Consider the following 21,114-nt stretch of genomic DNA (forward strand, 5'->3'; position numbering starts at 1 on the left):
CCCAGACGCTTTGTTAGGAGTAGAACATTGAACTTGAAAAAGCGAAATATGCCCGGCGCCGATGGTGCAATGAACAGCACGTATGAAGGAGTTTTAGCGCTTACCGCTTCGGTGGCCGCGGCGGCAAAAGCACAGACAGGGTGAAGCCCTACTGGTGGGGAGGGGGGGGGGGGGGGGAAGGAGGAGAGTACGGTAGCTACAGCCGAACGAGATGCCGCATTCCACAGCGGGAGGAGTGAGAGAGCAGTTTGACTTCCGCGAGCGTCGGTCGGCCACCCTGAACGACTGGCCTCTTCGAGGAGCGGACGCCGTCTGTTTTTTCTATCCTCTTTCTCCTCCTCAATCTCTTCTTCTAGACACCGTAGCCGAGACCACCGTAATGCTGTACAAACAAGCGACAATAACGTAACCCTTTCCTTTCATCTCTCCTCCTCCCACCTATGGCTTTGCTTGGACTCAAGGACCTCGAACCTATTCCTTTTATGTCGCTTTCCTAAGCACAGTAACCGGCGTGGCCCTTTGCCATTTCTCTTCCCCTCGCAGTGACTCGAGAGAATCGATCAATGCTCCCGCCTTCCCCTCCCCCTTCATTTCCTCCTCGACTGCAAACACCACATACACACATTCACACACTGTATCTCTGCAAGGCGAGGCTAGGCGAACCTCTCGTTCGCACTCATAAGAAACAGAAAAAGAAACGACCTATTAGGGTCACACGGTGGGCGAGTACTCACACCGGCGAAAACCGCACCGTGTGTTTGGCTGTGAGCTGCACCGGGTGAGCGTATACCTCCGGGAACGAACGCAGAACCGACCGGGCGGAAGGCTTTCGGTTCCTCCCTGAGGTTGGGTGACGCCGAACATTTTTGCATTCCAATTAGGCGGTGAAGGTCGAGTTGGCCCCTTCACTCTTTCTGTTCGTTGGAATGCGGGTAAAGGACGGCGAACGCATGGGTGGTTTAAATACGGACGACGAGGGTGGAGGCACTCACCTTCAAGGAGGAAATTTTAACGCATGAAATAAATTTTACGATCAAGTTTCAACTTCCCCATGCTCTGCACATAAGACTATTCAGGGCAAAGTTGCACCTGTGTGGGTGATAAACGTCGGGCAAGGTCTCTCACTCAAAACAGCGCCGTGATGCATAGAACTCAGTGGGAGCCCACCTCACAAATACAAGTGCATGTTCATCTCGATTACGGAGGAACATGGATGCAATTACAAGCGTAGATGATAGCCTCGAAGAATGCATAGACCTCTGTGGGAGATACATTAAAAGAAGTGCTGCGGGAAAGCAGCTTCTCCATCAAGGACTTATTGCATGTCATAGAGCTGGCTAATTTAGGCGTAGCGCGGATTCGCCTGCGAGTTTTTTGTTGGTAAAACACTTAACCTCATTTGTGTCATTTGTTTTCCTATGGTGCAATTGTAGAGAGTTCACTCATGGAAACAGTTATCTCAATCGTCTCTTCGTCACAGTACAAAAGCGAATTGTGGGAGTTTTTTTTAAGAATTGCCCTTTATATAACTGGAATTGAAGTGCAATGGTAATGCTGCATGAGACGGCGTGTTCTTCAGCTTCCGTTTCAGTGGGTCACTGTGGACAAACCGTACTGACCACTGACATTGTAGTTTAGTTTATTTTATAGGAGTTTAACGTCCCAAAGCAACTCAGGCTATGAGAGAGGCCGTAGTGAAGGGCTCCGGAAATTTCGACCACCTGGGGTTCTTTAACGTGCATTGACATCGCACAGTACACGTGCCTCTACCACTGACATTGTACGTCGGTACAAAGGGTTGCACCTGAGCTAAAATTGTTTGTTCCAGATTAACTCTGCCAGCTTCATTTGCTGAACCGCCCTCGTCAGTCCCTGTCTCCAGAAGTCTGTACCCCAGGACTAAAGGTCCTCGTTTCGTAGACACCTAGTTAGGCGGTATGAATTCTATAAAGGACCCTCTGCCGACTGAGCTTCAAAACTGGACAATTATATTTGAGGAGTGACTTCAAGGCAGCGCAGACTGCACGAAAAAAAGAAACCGTCATATAACTACGGAGATTTGTAATGTCTCTTTTTCATGGTCTGTGTTTACCGCCGCCGGATCACTGCGTTATAACTTTGTTAGCTATGCGAAGCGCGACAATATCGCTCTGGAACGTTCGTGATGACGCGCAAAGGCTTCTCCGGTGTTCGGAATGGTTCGGGGTGTTTGGCGCACATTATCTAGAAAGTTCCCAGCCATCTTGTGCACGGAGTTTTAGACGCATTATCTTGAAAGTTCCCGGTCATTTTTAAATGAAGCGTGGCCGACAGTTCAGTGTGACAGCGCCGACAGCCGAGTTGCTTTGTTTCCTTTGCGCCCACAAGTTGACCCTAACAAAGAGCCGAGTGCTAGATTCTTCCATAGAACAGAAAGCTGGGCAACTTGGTGCAGACTCTCATTGAAACAAGCATAACATGTATGAGAATATAGACGAGGAAGTACTGCCAATTCATCTTCGGGACTGTCGAGCAATGGCAACGATATACACGAGGCACTTTGCTTCTCACTGTCTTTGTGATTGGTATACTATGTAACTACTTCAGTGCAACTGCGGACGATGCCTTAGAGTTACGAAAGAAGGTGAGACATTACACTTCGAACGGAGAGCTGCGAAACGTCACGCATACTCCTCCTACACCATCATGGTTTCTTCTTCAGTGTTTTGTAGAATGAAATATTCTTACAAGAGAAAAAAGCGCGACACAGAGGAAGATACGAACAGTGCAGAGCTAGCAATCAATGTTTGTACACTGTGGGTACTACTTCACTCTACTCTCTACGTTGCACTCATTTAAGCCGATTTTCGCATATCAGCATGCTGCCACGGTCTACGCAACGTGACAGTATAGCATAGTTTTCGCCATGGCACGATATCCCAGAGAAGAAGGACACTTCCCATCTCACTCCTTTTCACTCATATGTCCGTAGCTACTATGGCGCAACTGCGGACAATGCCTTCGAATTACAAAAGAAGGTGAGGCCTTACACTTTGAAGGAAAAGCTGCGAAAATGTCACGCACTCTTCCTACACGCTCACGACGGCTACCCCTGAAAGGAATAAAATGTCCCCAAGACATTAAAAAATGAAAAAGAATGAGATACAAACAACGAGAAGCGCACTTCAGTGAACGCTGCACGTGAGCCGTCGCAAGTGTCCACACCGAATGGCAGCTGCGTGGGATCGCGCAGCCAACCAACCCGTGAGTATCACGCGCTTCGGCAACAGATAAATAGAAACACGGACAACGGAGCGCAACAAGAACAGCAGTGGCGACGGTGCTCAAATCTCGACTCCTCGGAGGTCGTGACACGAGGACAACAATGCGACAGTCCGAGCTCGAGAGGCAAGCTCTCGCTGACGGCTGCGCCGTGTGTGGTGACGTCATTTGGGGGATGTGGCCCGGCACAAGCGGCGCATAGGTTTGACGACTCTAAATATGTTTTTACTACTACTACTCTAAACTACCAGTCAGTGATGGATGAATGGCAGGTAGGTAGGTAACAACTTTAATGATTCACGAAGGAACCAAGTGAGGTGGGAGGGAGGGGAAAAGAGGTAGCAGGACGACGATGGGCCTTCGGGCCACTCTAGATGGCCGGGCACTGTTGTGCTTCGGCGACACCTCGGGCCCAGCCCACTGTCAGAAGCTGTATCTCCGGCATCGAACTGCACAGAGCAGTCCAGCTGTGCCTTAGCAATAACAGAAGTGGCAGCAGTGATAGCAGCAGTCATCATCATCAGCCTTACTACACCCACTGCAGGGCAAAGGCCTCTCCCATGTCTCTCCAATTAACCCTATCCTTTGCCAGCTGCATCCACCCTTTGCCTGCAAACTTCTTAATCTCATCCGGCCACCTAACCTTCTGCCGCCCCCTGCTACGCTTACTTTCTCTTGGAACCCACTCCGTTACCCTTAAAGACCAGCGGTTATCCTGCCTTCGCATTACATGCCCTGCCCAAGCCCACTCCTTTCTCTTGATTTCGACTAGGATGTCATTAACCCGTGTTTGTTCCCTTACCCACTCTGCCCGCTTCCGATCTCTTAACGTTACACCTATCATTTTTCTTTCCATGGCTCGCTGCGTTGTCCTTAACTTAAGCTGAACTCTTTTCGTTAGCCTCCACGTTTCTGCCCCGTAGGTGAGTACCGGTAAGATCATGCTGTTGTGTGGTAAACTGGATAGCAGCAGTATTACAAGAGATAGTACTAGTGTTTGTGGTGAAGGTAGCACTAGTAGTGAGTGAGGGCTCGTGATGGTAGAAATACCAATAGTAGCTCTAGAGGCAGTTGCAAGCCAACACTAGCATTGATAAAATAGTGCTGGTAAAAGTAGCAGCCGCAGCATTAGTGGTGGTAGTAATCATAGCTGTGTAGGCGGCAGAATATTGATACTGGTAGCAACAGTACCAGCCAGTAGACGTCATGCTGGAGTATAGTAGCGGAAGACGTGGGTGGTGCTAGCAGTCATAGCAGTAGCAGTAGTAGTGGAGTACTGACAGGTATACTAGCGGTGGGTCGAGGTTGTGGTGAGCTGCGGCTGGCCACGGTCAACGCAGGGGCGGTGGAGGCTGGAGTGGGGGGGGGGGGGGGGGGGAGGAAAACTATGTTGAACCCAATTTTCTTGACCAATAAGGTCCAAGAAATACATGGATAAAATGGACCCCCCCCCCCTTTTCAATCCAAGAGTCACTCACAAACCCACCGCTGAATCACCATCATAATAATAATTATTATACCTGCTAAGTTCACCGCTGGACAAAGAACTGTCTTACTGATCAGCCGAAATACCAAGGGAATTACTATTTTTTATGGCAACAGCTATTGAAAATGTTTCAACGAGTGTAAACTGCTTCGACGTGGTAGTACGCGGTAGCTGAAAAATGCCGCGGTCACGTGCTGTTCAAGGTCAGCGATGCCAGGAAGTCCTGACTCATGAGCCATGAGGCGCGTGCGGGACTAAAGAGTGGGTGATCTCTGGAATGTGCCAACTATGATGACACGGCACAAGTGAGTCCAGAAGCGGTGAGGTGAATAACTGAAAATTAGTTTTTGAGGAAGGAAAATGGCGCAGTAATTGTCCCTCACCTCGGGGGACACGCGAACCACGCCGTAAGGGATCTTGGTGGTGGCGGAAAACATGTATGGGCAGATACACTTACAGAAGGTTGTGCATGAGCTGACACAGGAAGCGATAAAGGTGGGAGTGAAAGAGGAAAGAGAGAAAGAGGTGCCATAGTGGAGGGCTCCAGAATAATTTCGACCACCTGGGGATCCTTCACGTGCTCTGACATCGCACAGCACACGGACGTCTTCATTGAAACGCAGCCGCCGCGTGAAGTGCGGTGCAGCTGTGAGGTAAAGCAAGTGCAGCACTCCCTTGGGAAACTGTGAGGTACAGCCAGTGCAGTACTCCCTTTGAGGAACTGCGAGGTACAGCCAGTGCAGCACTCCCATTGACGAACTGCGAGGTACAGCAAGTGAAGTAATCCGTTTGAGGAACTGCGAGGCACAGCAAGTGCAGTACTCCCTTTGGGGAACTGTGAGGTACAGCAAGTGCAGTACTCCCTTTGGGGAACTGCGAGGTACAGCAAGTGCAGTACTCCCTTTGGGGAACTGTGAGGTAGTACAGCAAAGCCGTTTCTTTTGGCTTTGTGTACCCTTTGAGTAAGTGGCCCATTCCCAACCTCTACCTGATGAAAATACAGAACTTTCAAGATGTCTAAGAGGCCTAGGGCTGTCAGAACGATAGGGGGTGGACCTCTCAATCAGTATATGCAGATATATACAGATACTGTATATACAAATACTGCGCCATTTCCTTTCCCCCAAAACCAATTTTAATTTTCAAGAGTGGTATGAAGTAGAGTCACTGGATATAGAGAGGGTGTAGAAAGGTGGTAATAGCGGCACCACACTGCCATCTGTGCTACCCCGCCGCGGTGGCTCAGTGGTTAGGGCGCTCGGATACTGATCCGGAATACTCGGGTTCGAACCCGAACGCGGTGGTAGCGTTTCGATGGATGCGAAACGCAAAGGCGCCCGTGTGCTGTGAGATGTCAGTGCACGTTAAAGGTCCCCAGGTGGTCGCAATTATTCCGGAGCCCTCCACTACGGCACCTCTTCCTTTCTTCTTTCACTCCCTCCTTTAACCCTCCCCTTTCGACGCGGTTCAGGTGTCCGCCGACATGTTAGACAGATACTGCGCCATTTCCTTTCCCCAACAACCAATTTAATAATAATTAGTTTTTGGGGAAAGGAAATGGCGCAGTATCTGTCTCATATATCGTTGGACACCTGAACCGCGCCGTAAGGGAAAGGAAAAAGGAGGGAGTGAAAGAAGAAAGGAAGAGAGAGGTGTCGTAGTGGAGGGCTCCGGAATAATTTCGACCACCTGGGGATCTTTAATGTGCACTGACATCGCACTGCACACGGGCGCCTTTGCGTTTTGCCTCCATAAAAACGCAGCCGCCGCGGTCGGGTTCGAACCCGGGAACTCCGGATCAGTAGTCGAGCGCCCTAACCACTGAGTCACCGCGGCGGGGAAACAACCAATTTTAATTTCATTTTTTACTCCCATCTGTGCTTAGTCGTGCACTCCCATCGGTGCCTGCTATGCAGTCGGCGCCGTTATGGCGTAACTACTGACGACAAACGCAGCAACACGTGTTTTACACACGAGCTCTCGGATATCGACGTATGCGATGTTCGCTAGCGTGTGTGAGTTTAAACATAAGCGTCGTAGTTTTTTCTACCCTTTTAAAGGGTGGATATCGTGGAGCACAGCTGCTCAGCGTGCTGTGTGCGTTCATGCGTACGCATACGCACAAAATCAGCTTCACTCCGGTCACGAAACCTCGCAACAAAAGAGGAATATAAAGGGCGAAAAACAAGAAGAAAGGAAAATACGTTGTTATATGCCTATAATAGATCCCAGGTTGAGATACGCATGGTCTCTGGAGGTACATAGCTCCGGCGCGGACTGTAGGCAGCGCGCACTGACGAAGCGTTACGTCACGGCCAGTGTTGAAAGCGCCGCCCCTCCGAAAGATTGTCCCAACTCGCTGTCTCGGAGGTTCGCACTCCCATGTTCTCGGAGGACACGTTAAGCGCACAAAACGAATTGCCCGCGCTCCCCATTTCGCAGTTAGCACCACCTCTTGGCGCAGCGGCGGAATTAACGCGACATTGAAAACCCTAATATCCATTTTAACGCGATAGCGTTAAGTTAAGCAGCCCGTGCGGCAGAGAATACGGCGCCGCCGTTGACGTCGTTGATCGTGAGCGAGAAATCCACAAAAAATCTAAGACAAGCAACCTAGGAGGCAGGTAGACCACCTAGGTCACGTCACCTTGTGGCGTCATCCCAATTTGCCCAGCCGGTTGTGAGCAAACTGACCACCACGGCAGGTCGTAGTTGAATTAATGATTGGTCGCGAGAGGTTGCGCGGGAAGAGCACCCTAGGTCGCACAAGCCCCACCGCTGGCAGCACCTGTCATCGCAGGGCAGTGGTGTATCGCTTAACCGCTGCACCACTGCCTCAGGAGTGACATGGAGACTCCCAGGGATCTATAAATGTAAAGTCAAGAGTGATCAATTTCGCATACGTGGACATTACCGCATTAACGTTATTGCGCTATACCCTTAATGGGAAGCTTAAGTGGCCCCTACAGTTTTATTGCGCTAGCACTCAATTCCCACTCACCGATGATCGAACCCGACCGTGGCGGCCGCCTTTCGATGGAGGAACGCTAAGGCGCCCGTGTGCTGTGCGATGTCAGTGCATGTTAAAGATCCCCAGGTGGTCGAAATTATTCTGGAGCCTTACACTACGGCACCTCTTTATTCCTTTCTTCTTTCAGTCCCTCCTTTATCCCTTCCCTTACGGCGTGGTTCAGGTGTCCGCCGATATGTGAGGAAGATACTGCGCCATTTCTTTTCCCAAAAAACCAATTTTCATTTTTTAATTTTCGATTTCGTCCATCTTTCTCTGAAGTCTGCTTGACCGCGAAAACCGATACTCGAACCAAAATCGAAACATGAGTGCTAGCGCACCTAGCTTGCACTTTGTCTAACCACGCGAAATCTTTCGGCATTTTTAAAATTCCTGTTGCTGAGCCCAATTTAAAAGAATTCAAAAAAATATGTTTTACGTACGGTCGCAAGAGTAAAAGGGAAGCGCGTGGGATAGCCGAACCGTTGGCCCAGCCCGGACCGTCGACCGAAATGGCGCCTGCTCAATGCGTTGTAACGGTTGAGCAGCGTGTTCGCTATACTTAGTCGTTATAGTAGTTATTACAGTTGCTGCGGCACCGTGCTTATCTGTGGTTTCACTATAATCTCCCCTGAACGATACGTAGTTTAAAAAACCGTAATGATGGTTATGAATCCAATGAAGTCTCATATGCCAAGTCGAAGAGTGCGATGTATCCTGAACGACCAGCAAGGGTGCCTCAGGGCCTTTGGCGATGGGCTGTTGAGTCCAAGGTTGCGGGTTCGAATCATGACAGTGGTGGCCCTAATTAAATGGGAAGAAAATGCACCAGACGCCCATGCGCTGTGCGGTGCACGTTAACGAGCCCCCGCTGATCTTGGTTAATCCGGAGCCCTCCACTATAGAGCGTCACTCACAGCCCATATGCTGCTTTAACGCCAATACCAGTGCGTACTGGTACCATTCAACGATTCTCTCAACAACGCATGACATTAACATGATTTTAAATGTTCTCAATGCATTGCTTTCTGACCAGTAGACTTTCCGCAACAATGAGATGAAAATCATAAACCAACCATTAGCGCAACCCGCCGCGGTGGCTCAGTGGTTAGGCCGCTCGACTACTGATGCGGAGTTCCCGGGTTCGAACCCGACAGCGGCGGCTGCGTTTTTATGGAGGAAAAACGCTAAGGCGCCCGTGTGCTGTGCGATGTCAGTGCACGTTAAAGATCCCCAGGTGGTCGAAATTATTCCGGAGCCCTCCACTACGGCACCCCTTCTTCCTTTCTTCTTTCACTCCCTCCTTTATCCCTTCCCTTACGGCGCGGTTCAGGTGTCCAAAGATATATGAGACAGATACTGCGCCATTTACTTTCCCCCTAATACCAATTATTATTATTATTATTATTATTATTATTAGCGCAACACGTATAGTTGAACGCAAATAGATTCAAACGTAAATAGGCGAGTGATCGTAGCTCCAGAAGGTGTTGAAAGTGACACTGAATGAACATGTTCTTGAAAAAGAAACCAAAAATTTTAGAAAGCGTAATGACTCAAAACTATAGTATGCATGAACGTGTCTAGCAAGTTGGGATAGTATGAAGTTATATCGGCAAATCGCAAGACATCCACAGGACATACAGGAAGTCCGGATGTGATTATATGGTATTATAATGAGTGAATGTAGCCTATCTGGTAGGCTTTCATCAAGTGCGGTTTTAATGTATTTGTTACAGTGACACCAAAGTGCGTTAGCCCAAAAAAATAAAGAGACTTAAAGACCACTCCAGAGGTATAGGCGCTCTTTCATGTAACAGATTCTTATGGGGTATTCCAAAAGGCATTCAGGGGCATTGAATTGAATTGGCTGTTGGGGAAAGGAAATGGCGCAGGATCTGTCTCACATCTCGGCAGACACCTGAACCGCGCCGTAAGCGGAGGGACAAAGGAGGGACAGAGAGAAGAAAGGAAGAAAGAGGTGCAGTAGCGGAGGGCTCCGGAATAATTTTGATCACCTGGTGATATTTAGCGTGCACTCACATCGCACAGCACACAGGTGCCTTTTGCGTTTCGCCTCCATCGAAACGCGGCCACCGCGGTCGGGTTCGAACTCGGGTACTCCGGTTCAGTAGCCTATAGTGCTCTAACAACTGAGCCACAGAGGCAGTCTCGCTTGGAAGGGAGAAGAGAGAGTTACGAGGAGAGGTTCAATTACTTCCCTCACGGCGCGGTTGAGGTGTGCACCGAAAAGTCGGACAATGCGCCGTCCGCTTGCACAATCTCATTTCCATTCGCCGCACACTTCCGCTGATTGTCTGAATTTTATTTATGAAATGCCTCTAGAAACCATCGGTGCGCCACAGCCATAACGGAGCGAGAACCTAAACGAACTTTTCCGAAACTTTCAGTTCACCTCCTTGTGCGTAAGTGCTGCAATGCAGAAGCTGCAGAACGGCTGCTGAGCCGGAGTACCCCCGTCCGAACCCGGCTGTGGCGGCCGCAATTCGATCGAGGCGAAACGCAAAAGGCGCAAGTGTGCTGTGCGATGTCATAATCATCATCTTCACCATCGGCCTGACTACGCCTACTAGAGGACAAAGGCCTCTCCTATGTCTCTCCAATTAACCCTGTCATTTGCAAGTTGCGCCCACCCTATCCCCGCAAACTTCTTAATCTCATCCACCCACCTAACTTTCTGCCGCCCCCTGCTACGCTTGCCTTCTCTTGGAATACAGTCCGCTAGCCTTAAGGACCAGCGGTTATCTTGCATTCGCATTACATGCCATGCCCAGGCCCCTTTCTTTCTCTTTATTTCCAGCAAGAAGTCATTAACATGCGTTTCATCCCTCACCCACTTTGCCTAGCTCTTCCTGTCTCTCAACGTTACACCTATCATTTTCCTTTCCAAAGCTCGCTGCGTTTTCCTCAACTTGAGTTGATCCCTATTCGTTGTCCTCCCCGCATCTGCCCCAGTTCTGCCCCAACTTATACATACGAGATCCAGCTGTGTCGCACAAACAGACATACAGCAATACCGTTTGCGGCAGTAGGAGCTGAAGCTATATCATTTTGGGTGAAAGTTGGTGTCGTTAGTATTACAGGGAAAGCTGTTACGACAGCCCAACTCGGCGGAGCCGCTCGTGGACATATGACCCTGGTATCCGTGCAGCGAAGCAGGTGGTTGCCATGGCAACCAGGTGGTGCTCCACCCGACATACGCAAGGAGCGCTTACGTATACGTAAGCGCTGGCAGTTTTTAATGTTTTAGAGAGAGAGAGAGAGAGAAAGAGAAATCTCCACTCGAGCGGCCATAGCGGATCGGACAGTAGATAGGGGCACCGTCCCGGCCCACTCCGGATCAGCGACAAAAGTGCATCTCTACCCAACAGAAGCGTTACCCATTACACAACCTCCACCCCCAAAAACCTCCACTCAACAGAAGCCCACGTCATCGCGGAACGAAAAAGCGACGGCGAAGTCAAATTCAAGGGCGCGAAGGGCAGGTGAAGTATGTGAAAGCGAACTGTAGTACAACCAACACCGCTAACGAAGATTTGTCGCATGATATCGCATTGCCACCTGTGAATTTCTTTATGAACATTATTCCAGATAACTGACGCTAAATGTCCGGCGGTGAAAAATACTAGTCATTGTTCGCGTTTCGTAAGGTCCGTTGTAAAGCAGCACAGCATCGGAAGTGCAGCCAGTATCCTCGTCACAACCGGAGGAAGCCGACTGGAAGCAGTCAAGGGAACTTTCGATAACACTGGGAGCAGAAACTATACGGACGAAATGCAAGCGACTTAGGAAGACATCAGAGGCCCACTGAGGAGGAACAGATGTTGGCCTGTATCGACAGGCTGCCGCGTTTTGACGATATACAGTTGAACCTCGTTATAAAGAAGATCAAGGGGCCCGGCGATTACTTCGTTATGGCCGTAGCTTCGTTACAGGCTGTGTTGACCGAGCTTCCAAGGAGAATAGTCATTCCTTCTTTATATCCATTATTTCGTTATAAACCGTTTCGTTATAACGAAGTTCGACTGTACGTTAAAACTAAAGTATCGGCTAGGCAGGCTAGCAAATAATATACAGGTATATCGCCGCCACCAACGGTTCTCACAAGGCGACTGCGGTGATGTCAATAAATTTTGACTGCGGATATCCGAGGCCAGCCTGCACCAGCATTTGCTTCCAGACGGCTATTATCATGGCGTTTACTCGTTATTGACGTCAATCGTACGGATCGACTGGAGGAAAAAGAATATTATATTTTTTAAATTCATTTTCTCAGGAGTAAAGGGGTCTTGTGCTGCCAGAAAAATATCAACATATCCTGAAAGAACCACGGAATAGTTTTTTTTTCTTTGCTGAGAACAACAGCTGGAGGGAGTTGTTCTGCAGTGGCCCTCTAATCAAGACTTGATTGTTTACCGGGTGATACAAATCTGGCCGCCCTGTCAACCGAAAGATAAAACATACCAAACGATTGTGGGAGCCCTCCATGTTTTCATATACTGTAAGATTTTGCTATAGCAATCAGTATCTCTCCCATCGGCAGGCTAGCATTTGTTTTGTTATTAGCGTTTTTGCTATCGTCAAACGTGTTCTCCATTAGTTTTCTATGGCAGTCTTAACTGCCTGCTGCGAGAGATGGAAATACTGCGAAAGATTTTGCTAAACACCGAAAGAACGAACCACTACCTTCAATATTTCCATATCAGTACCTCACAGTTTTCCACTAGTCAAAATTTTTGTCCAGAAATGTTGGCCATGCAAACAACATATAAAAGACCTTCGTGTCCTGAGACAGAACGGGAGGTCGAAGAGAAGCGCTCAGGGTCAAGTTAGATTCCCTCGGTTCTTTTGGTGTGCACCAGAATCCAAAACACGCCAGACATTCTAATGCTTTTCCTAAAATTGTTATCTTTATTTACTCTCTCTCTATCTCTATAGCATTTCGTCTAATCGAAGTGTGACCGCCGCCACGGCCGGCTAGCGTATTCCCTCGAAACCAAAAGAGGCAGCCGCCGGAGAGAGCCGAAGAAGAGATAATGAAGCAATTGCGTCGTAAGGCTAAGGATTTACTTCAAATAAACGGGCGCACACTCTGGCGCGTCGTAACGTTACGCCGGCATTCGCCCGCAGGCAGGCGCATAAAACCGTCTTTTTTTTTTCATTCCTATTTTTAATTCTTTCGCGGCGCGCTAATCGTCTGGGAGCGGGCGGCCCCTGGAATTCCAGCAATGCTGGGGCCCTCCGATACGGTCTCTGTGACGCAAGAATGACGCAGACACCGACCAGAAAAAGAAAAAGACAGATGATGTCGAGGAAGGGACGTTGGAGGCGTAGATCGAGTTTCGTACAATAATGCTACTCGTCAGAAACAACTGAAGAGCGAAGCGGCGAACGCCCCTCCAAAGAAGTCCAGGTCCAGCCAATGGCGGCGACTTGCTTCTCCGCATTGCTTCTCCTGGTGTACACTTACTAGCAGCCGTGACAGGCGCAAGGTGGTTGACCGGGATGCCATGGCCATAAGTCGACGCCATTGGCTGGAGCCGGACTACCTTGGAAGGGCGTTTGCCACTTCCTTTTGAGTTGTGTTCGACCGGAAACTGGAATATAAAGTGATGATAATAGAGTGTCCTCTGCACAGAAAAATTATAGGAGTAACATGAAGAAAAATGGAGATAGCAGAGTGAGACAGCAAGAAGAAGTTAACAATATCCGAGCTGAAATCAAAAGGAAATGCACATGGGCGGGGCATGTATTTGGCGTGCAGTCAACCGTATAGTTTAATAGCCTAATGAAGTGCATTCAAAGAGAAGGTAAACCTATGGGGCAGATGGGGGTGGCGAAAGTCAGGTGGGTAGTCGGGATTAGGAACTTTGCGGGGATAGGGTGGCTACTGTTTGTGCAGGATAGGGCTTATCGAAGGTTACTGGATTGGGTCTTTGTCGCGTAGCAGACTTCGCACAGATGATGACAACTGCAGACATGTTTCTGTTCTTCCCTGGCCAAAACAGGATCGCTCCTGTGTAAACGAGGGAGGGTGTAACTATGTACACAACGAGATACGCGTAAACAGCGCCGCGCAGGCGTTTAAAGAACAATCGACTTGCGAGGGCGACTAGCCCGAATAAATCAGCGAGTTTCCACTCGAATAAAGTACACATACAGCCGGAAGCAAATAAGGTGCTCAAAGGAATAGGCGTGGTCAACCAGTTCCTAGGCGTAGACAAGGCCATTTTACATACGTACCGCGTTAGTGCTCCTGAAGAAAACATATACCTTGTGGCTACGCGACCGTCGCTATTTTTCTTTCTTTTTTTCGGCAGTCCTCTGATAATGGGCCACTTTGTACTCGATATATTGTCTGGTTGTACCACTTTGTTTACTTGCACGGAACTTCTGTGCGGGAGGGCGAAGTACGTTAGCTAAGGAAAAATATGCTTCATAACGTGTAGGCCACTGGTCATTGGTCATCGATACTACTACACACGCATGCATTCGTTCGCGGTCATATGTAAACGCGCCATACACTACTGTTCAAAACAAACGACGGCCCATGTATACGGCTAAGAAACAGCTTTGGAGGTTCCAGCCTTGCCAACTCCCCATAGCTACTGCGCTGCTTGCTCAGGTAGGCCAACTTGCACATGATGAATGCGTTTCCAGGACTGTATAACAAGGAACAAAAGGGTAAAGCGTTTGGAGGGGTGCAAATTAATTGCTATGGTTGCTTGTCCGGGGGACGGCGATGGTCGAGGCGGAAGGGGAAAGGGAAAAGAAAGGAAGTATGACGGAACTATCTTCTAGCCTCAGCTTGTATGGACATTCTACCAGAGAGGACTTTATACCTGGTTTACGTTACCACTGCTTGACTGTGCTCCAGGACTGGCGTGGCATTGGAACCAAGACAATACGGGTACCGGCAGCGTCACCCTCGATGTTGTATGGAGCCTACCTCCCTTTCTCTCTTCCTGTGCGTGCGAGCCGTTCGCTTGCAAGCTCATCGTGAGACGATGGACAGTGCCAGACAGGGCCAGTGGCCGAGGAGCGAGCGCACGTCCCCTTCCGTGGTGTCTTCTTCGACGTCACGGAGCGGCCGGCGTGCACAAAGCCGAGCCGCTGCTACGCACACAGAGGCGGAGGAGGTAGAAGAGGAGGAGGGAGAGAAAGAGAAGTACGACCGTCGGCGATGGACGACAGACAACGATGCCGCCGTTGCTGCTGCTGCCGTCTTCTTCTTGGGGGCCCTCCTGTTGGCGGCGAAGGCCCACACCACGTTTATTGATCCCTTTGGCGGACCCACACTGGTGGTGGAAGGGGGGGAACAAGAAGCCAGCCCGGATCGAGCCGACAGAGAGGCGCAGGGGCGCGGGAGTACGAAGAAGGGGGGGGAGGGGGGGTTAACTCTCCCGCTGGAATCCGGAAGTGGCGGCGGCCCACCCCTGAGAAAGCGACGGCCTCGCCGCCGCAGCTCGCTCTGGGGCTTCTTCTCGTTCCTCAAGGAGAGACTTGCCGCCGCGAGGAGCTGCTAGCCTTGCCTCCTGCCGCTGCATCGCGTGTGCCCTTTGGGGCCGAGCACGCGGCTTTTCTTTCGTTGCTGGCTTGGCTTTGCTTTGGTCGTTGTTCGGGACCGCCGCTCTCAGCCTCCCCTCAGTGGTCGTCGTCGCCGTCTTCTCCACTGGCGTCCTCACTTTTTCCTCGTGTGGTTCAGCGGTGCCGCAGTGCAGTCTTCTTGCTCTTCTTCACCTCCTCCTTGTTCAGCCATAGTCACCCTTTGCACCTCTGCCTGCACCTGCTCTAAGGTGTCCACCGAGATGTGAGACAGGTACTGCGCCATTTCCTTTCCTCAAAAACCGCCAAATTTTTTTCCTGTTGAACTCCGCCCAACAATATGGCCGCTTCTGGCGCCCCACATAACCTACGCGTTGGGTAATCACCACACCGCGCCGAGGTGAAGCCTGAATCAACCGACTTTAACCAGCGACCCGGGCCTAGGAGACCAAATAAAGTTTCCTCTCTCTCTGCTTGCACCATTTCTTGGACCGCTCCCACCGCCGAATCAATCAATCAATCAATCAATCAATCAATCAATCAATCAATCAATCAATCAATCAATCAATCAATCAATCAATCACAAGTGGCTTCGTGATGTGAACTCTGCGTGCGATAAGCCAGCACCTCAGATGCCACGAGTTACAGCGAAGCCCGAAGCCCTAAAATGTGGTCGGCAATCAATGCGATATAAACAGCATATAGCGTGTTCCCATCTCTCGACTTCACCCTCATATCATCACTTACGCCTCCTGGTGCAGCTTAGCGGCTGTAGGGGAGGGAACTTGGAGGTGGACGAACAGGCTGGAAATTAAATTAAGAACAATGCAGGGATCTATTTAAAGGAAAATTGATTCAGGTGACATTAAAAGGGCTGTGGAAATGGCTCTCAATAAAGTTGCTGTATGATTGGGGTGTTAAAGGACGTCGCCTCATAAATACCCTTCAGCAATATATTTTTGTCAATCCATTTGTTAGAAGCTGAGTTATCCGTAGTGAAAACTTGAATTTCAGAAGCTTCGCGCCTTTCCCTCTCCTCTCGTAACTTTTTATACGCTGAGACGTGGGCGCTGTTCCGCCGACCACACCCCGTCGTCCCCAACACCGGCTGCCGACGCACACGGGAATCCTCCGGGAGGCGGAGCTTTCTGACCCAGCGGAGCGACGCAGAACCAATAGCCATCTCTTAACCGACATACGCAAAAGCGTGAAGCGGAGGAGGGCGAGAGTATGAAAAAGTCGCCGGAAAGGGCTCGCTAACTCTCGCGCGCGATTTTGCGTTCCCTGTTGTATGTCGAAGTGTATTATTTGGCTGAGGTGTTCATGACAACACAATGTTGTAATTGAGCGAGTTGATGTACTCTCCTCAGAAGGAGTTTCAGGGCCCCTTTAAGAGAACAGAAGAGAGCAGTGTGCGTTATGGAACAAAGGAGAGTTAATATATCCTAGCTGAAAACTTGGAGGGAATGAGCATGGAAGTGCACATAATCTGGAAAGCAGATCATCAGTGATCCCTTAGGGCAACTCTCACCAGCGATCCCTTAGGGCAACTCCAAGAGAAGGCAAGCGCTGTAGGGGACGGCATAGCCAAGTGGGCGGATGAGATCAGGAAATTTTCGGTAATAAGGTGGCCGCAGCTGGCACAGGAAAGAGTCAACTGGAGGTCAGTTGGAGAAGCTTTTGTCCTGCAGTGAATGTAGACGCGCTGATAGTGATGACGACGAGGATGAACATCTTATTCAATGCAGAGCCTTGCGTCTCCCGAACCGACGGTGAAGAGTGGCGGCTTAGGCTAACTCTGTGGGTCTTCGACATTAATTACGATTAAGAAAAAATGCTTGTACTTATTGCCGTTTAGAACTCTGTGATTTAACGTGCTGTTTTTTCAACTACCTCTCTGCGATTTACGGCCAGCATCCATCGGTACGAAAGCATATTTTCTGCGATTTTCGTCTTCGCAGTTATTTTGTTGCTCTGTCAAGCGATTAGGTTCGCCGGAAGGAATAGAGTTCTCTTAATAACAGGCGCTTCGTTAGGTTCCTGAATCCTCGATATAACTTGCGGCCTCTGGCAGAAGGCACATTAACTAATGATTTGTTGACATTTTATCACCTAAGAGGTTCAAACGTACGTAAGTCCGAAGATTTAATCGATGAGAAAATTCGCCACTGAGCCATAGGTGCTGTGACGCGCTTTATAGGGGCTCAGTTACTGTCAAGCATAAAACTCAAGCGCTTTTTTCGTCCGAAAGCGGTATAAAAAGCGAGGTGTGCTTTTATAGCAGTAGCTATTGGTACGACGTTCTGAGGCATTGCGTCAATCTATGTCCGCACTATAAGTTCAGCTGAGCGGCCGCTATGAGCGCACTGTAGGCGCACCGAAGCAAGGTTCACGGAACCGCCACAAGGCGCGCTATTGACGCCCCCACGTGGTCGTGACGTCACAGCTGGCTATATATATAGCGCGTTTGCAGCAGAGCTCGAGTCATTCTCTCGCAGTGGAAGGAGACGACTACAACATTGGATAAGAAAGCTGCCCTGCGTCGCACGCACGTTCGAGAGCGCGAACGTTTAATTCGCGCGCAACGGAATGGCGTGCCGCTAAATTGGCGTAGCAACGCCGCAATCCACAGAGTGGCTCAATGGTTATGGCGCTGGGCTGCTGGCCCGAAGGACGCGGGTTTGATCCCGGCCGCGGCGGTCGAGTTTCGATGGAGGCGAAATTCTAGTAGCCCGTGTGCTGTGCAACGTCAGTGCACGTTCAAGATCTCCAGGCGGCCGAAATTTTCCGGAGCCCTTCACTACGTCGTCGCTCATAGCCCGAGTCGCTTTGGGACGTTAAACCCCCATAAACCAAACAGCCAAGGTACAGCGCATTACATCACAAGCGGAAATGCTTCTAGTTTGTATCACCACATTTAAGCACAGGCGATCCAGCAGAATGTTGAAGAATCACACGGTTCACAGACATTTTTAAAAGCGAAGGTGTATAAATCTGTGCCAATATAATGACTTGTATGTAATATAGAGCAGACAAGGAAGGGAAAAGAGGGGCTTGATATGACATTGATGACGGAAGCCAACAGTTACCAATACCAAGGACCATAGGGAATGTTTCTTTCTCTCTTTAATTTGTGGTGTTCATCAATTGGAGATTAAGAGTGCACTTAATTGAAGATAATTTATTAGGAAGCGGAAGAAAAAACAACCACATGCCGCCTGTCGGATCCCAACCCACGACCTTCAAATTTAGCTTTCCAGTACTCTACCAACTGAGCTACGGCGACGGCTGTCCAATCTGCTGCTTTGGGGGGCATTTATGTGTGGTGTAAACTAAACTTGAGAGTGTTCACCAGCGCCACCCACGTCCACAGCGGTGGACGTAGTACGTCCTGTGCTACCGCGAGTGCCACGCGAAACGTGATGGAAAGGTGAGGAAAGATGCTGTGCGATAGCCCTCAAATGCTACCGATGACAAGAAGGCTGCCAGAATCAAGGCCCTCGTTAGCTACTGAATATGACTTCGTGCCCTCTTGGAAACAGCTTCTTTCATTTGTTGAAAATACGATATCCCAAGTTAAAGGTACGAACTCAATGGTTAGCAGAGAGTGCCTGACGTACGTTAGGCGCTGACTACGTTAATACCTTTGTGCAAGAAAGTGATACGTTTAAGAAAGTCCGCGTTACTACTTTATTTGGCTCGTTTGGACGGCCTGGCTAACTCCGTATATGCAGCATCTTTCATTTTCGAAAAGTACCTTTTTGAAGAATTTGGGCGACAAAAATCAGGCACTATTTTTCTTCTTTAAATTCGCGTGCATATCCGATTATTTAAGAAAGTGTTCCACAATTCAAAATCTTAAAAGTTTGTTTCTACAGTAAAAAAAAATGTTATCATTAGGAATAGTTCTTGAGAGGAACATAAAATGCTCTTATTTAGCCTTACTTTCACAAGCGATCTTTAATTGGCCGGTATCTTGAGTAAAATATTTTTCAAAGAAGACATTTCGTTTTACTTTTTATCACAATTAGTACTCTTATCTTTATTGACAGCACTTTTCAGGCCGAAATGTGGGTTTCCTTCAATTTTTAAGGAATCAAGCTCAGGATACAAGAAACTGGCCCCGCCAAGAAAGCCAAGGCCCCGCCGCTGTTAGCGATTATTGGCTTGGCCATTCATGAGCAACTTTTGGGTTCCCGCGTCCAATTAGTGGCTGTGGAGCTGACAAAGCCTTCAACCCACCGTTTTACAAGTAACTGCAACATTCCGTTACTGATCGGCACCGTAAGGCTACATTAAACCCACCCTGAAAAAAAATGTTCACGAAACGATAAGCACAAGCTTTTGGCAGCGACACCATTTAATTCCTACGAAGGAACTGCGTGGCAAATGGATCCGGAGATGCTTTCATAGCTTTATAGCATGGGTGCCGGCATTTTTGGTGAAAAGACCGCTCCGCCATTTTGGGTCTTCGGGCGCTCTATAGGCGGTGGAGAACTGCTGGAAAACGCTGTGCTGTTCTTGGTGGTAACGAGTCGGCTGGCCATACAGAGGATGCACGGAAGATGTACTATTACTTCAGAACGTCCGACTTAATGACATAATTTACGCATCACCTTCTCGCTTCCCGGATCCGCCCGAATGTACACTCGCCCTCAAAAGTTCATGGAAGGCAACTCTATTGTAGGGAATAAATTTTTATGCATCTGAGTCGCGTCGCGTAAGATTCAATAGTGCATCGCGTAAACTGCGAAATAACAATCAGCCTATATATATCTGTTCCTGGATGAATAGAAGGACAGGGATAAAATTAATTTTTTTTTCTCAAAGAACGCCTTCCCCAGACTTTAGACTGCGGCTGTACATGTCGATAAATCGGACAGTCTGCAGCACGGTCTCCGTAAGCACGACATACTTTTAGCTCCCATCTTAGACAAATTAAGGCGAATATCGTCCCGGACCTGAAGCAGAGCTTAAAGTCGAATCTTTTCGTTACATTTCGAAATTATCCGCCCGAACGGTACCCAGCACAAAAAGGAACACTTTTCCATACGACAGCCCCGAGAGGGTTTCTTAACAGCGCAGGCTCAAATAGCTGCTTCGTACCAAAAGCAGCCAGGGAGAAAAATGAAAATTGGTTTTTGAGGAAAGGAAATAGTGCAGTAACTGTCTCACATATGTCGGTGCCGTGCCGTAATGAAAGGGATAAAGAAGGGAGTGAAAGAAGAAAGAGGTGCCGCAGTGGAGGGCTCCGGAATAATTTCGACCACCTGGGGATCGTTAACGCGCACTGATATCGCCAAAGGACGCTGAGCGCGCTGTTCAGGTGGAAGAAAAGCGACCGATATGGCGGCATCTCCACAAGCCGCGAAGGCTGCCAGGGAGACCAAGAGCGCTGCTAGTCCTTAAGAGCAGAAGCGGCCGAAAGAGGGGACATGTTCAGCAGCCAGATGACCTGGCCAATGCTTGAGTACGAGTGCCGCCATCTATGAACCGTTCTAGAATGCGCTACGACTTTCCAGCGATGAAGTCTGCGCACCCCTACTCTCGGCGTTGAGTGAGAGATATATTTTTTCTCGACATACTCCGCCGACTACGTTTCAACCAGTGAAAATCTAACGCACTCTAGGATCGAGGTTGAAAATTGTTTCAGTCACACGACATTCGATTTCAGGGAAACCTCTTCAAAATTGCTAAATGCTGACATGACCAAAACGTGATTTCGAACAATCCCGGTGCCCCGCCGCGGTGGCTCAGTGGTTAGGGCGCTCGACTACTGATCCGGAGTTCC

General features: G+C 49.2%; 1 protein-coding gene across 1 annotated transcript in view; it reads right to left on the reverse strand.

Moving 5' to 3' along the window:
- LOC144100904 (uncharacterized) overlaps positions 1-21,114 on the reverse strand; it is a 113,287-nt gene that overhangs the window by 75,698 nt on the left and 16,475 nt on the right. The gene's annotated exons all lie outside the window — the stretch shown is intronic.

This window comes from Amblyomma americanum, chromosome 8 (assembly GCF_052857255.1).
Source record: "Amblyomma americanum isolate KBUSLIRL-KWMA chromosome 8, ASM5285725v1, whole genome shotgun sequence".
Lineage (NCBI taxonomy): Eukaryota > Metazoa > Arthropoda > Arachnida > Ixodida > Ixodidae > Amblyomma > Amblyomma americanum.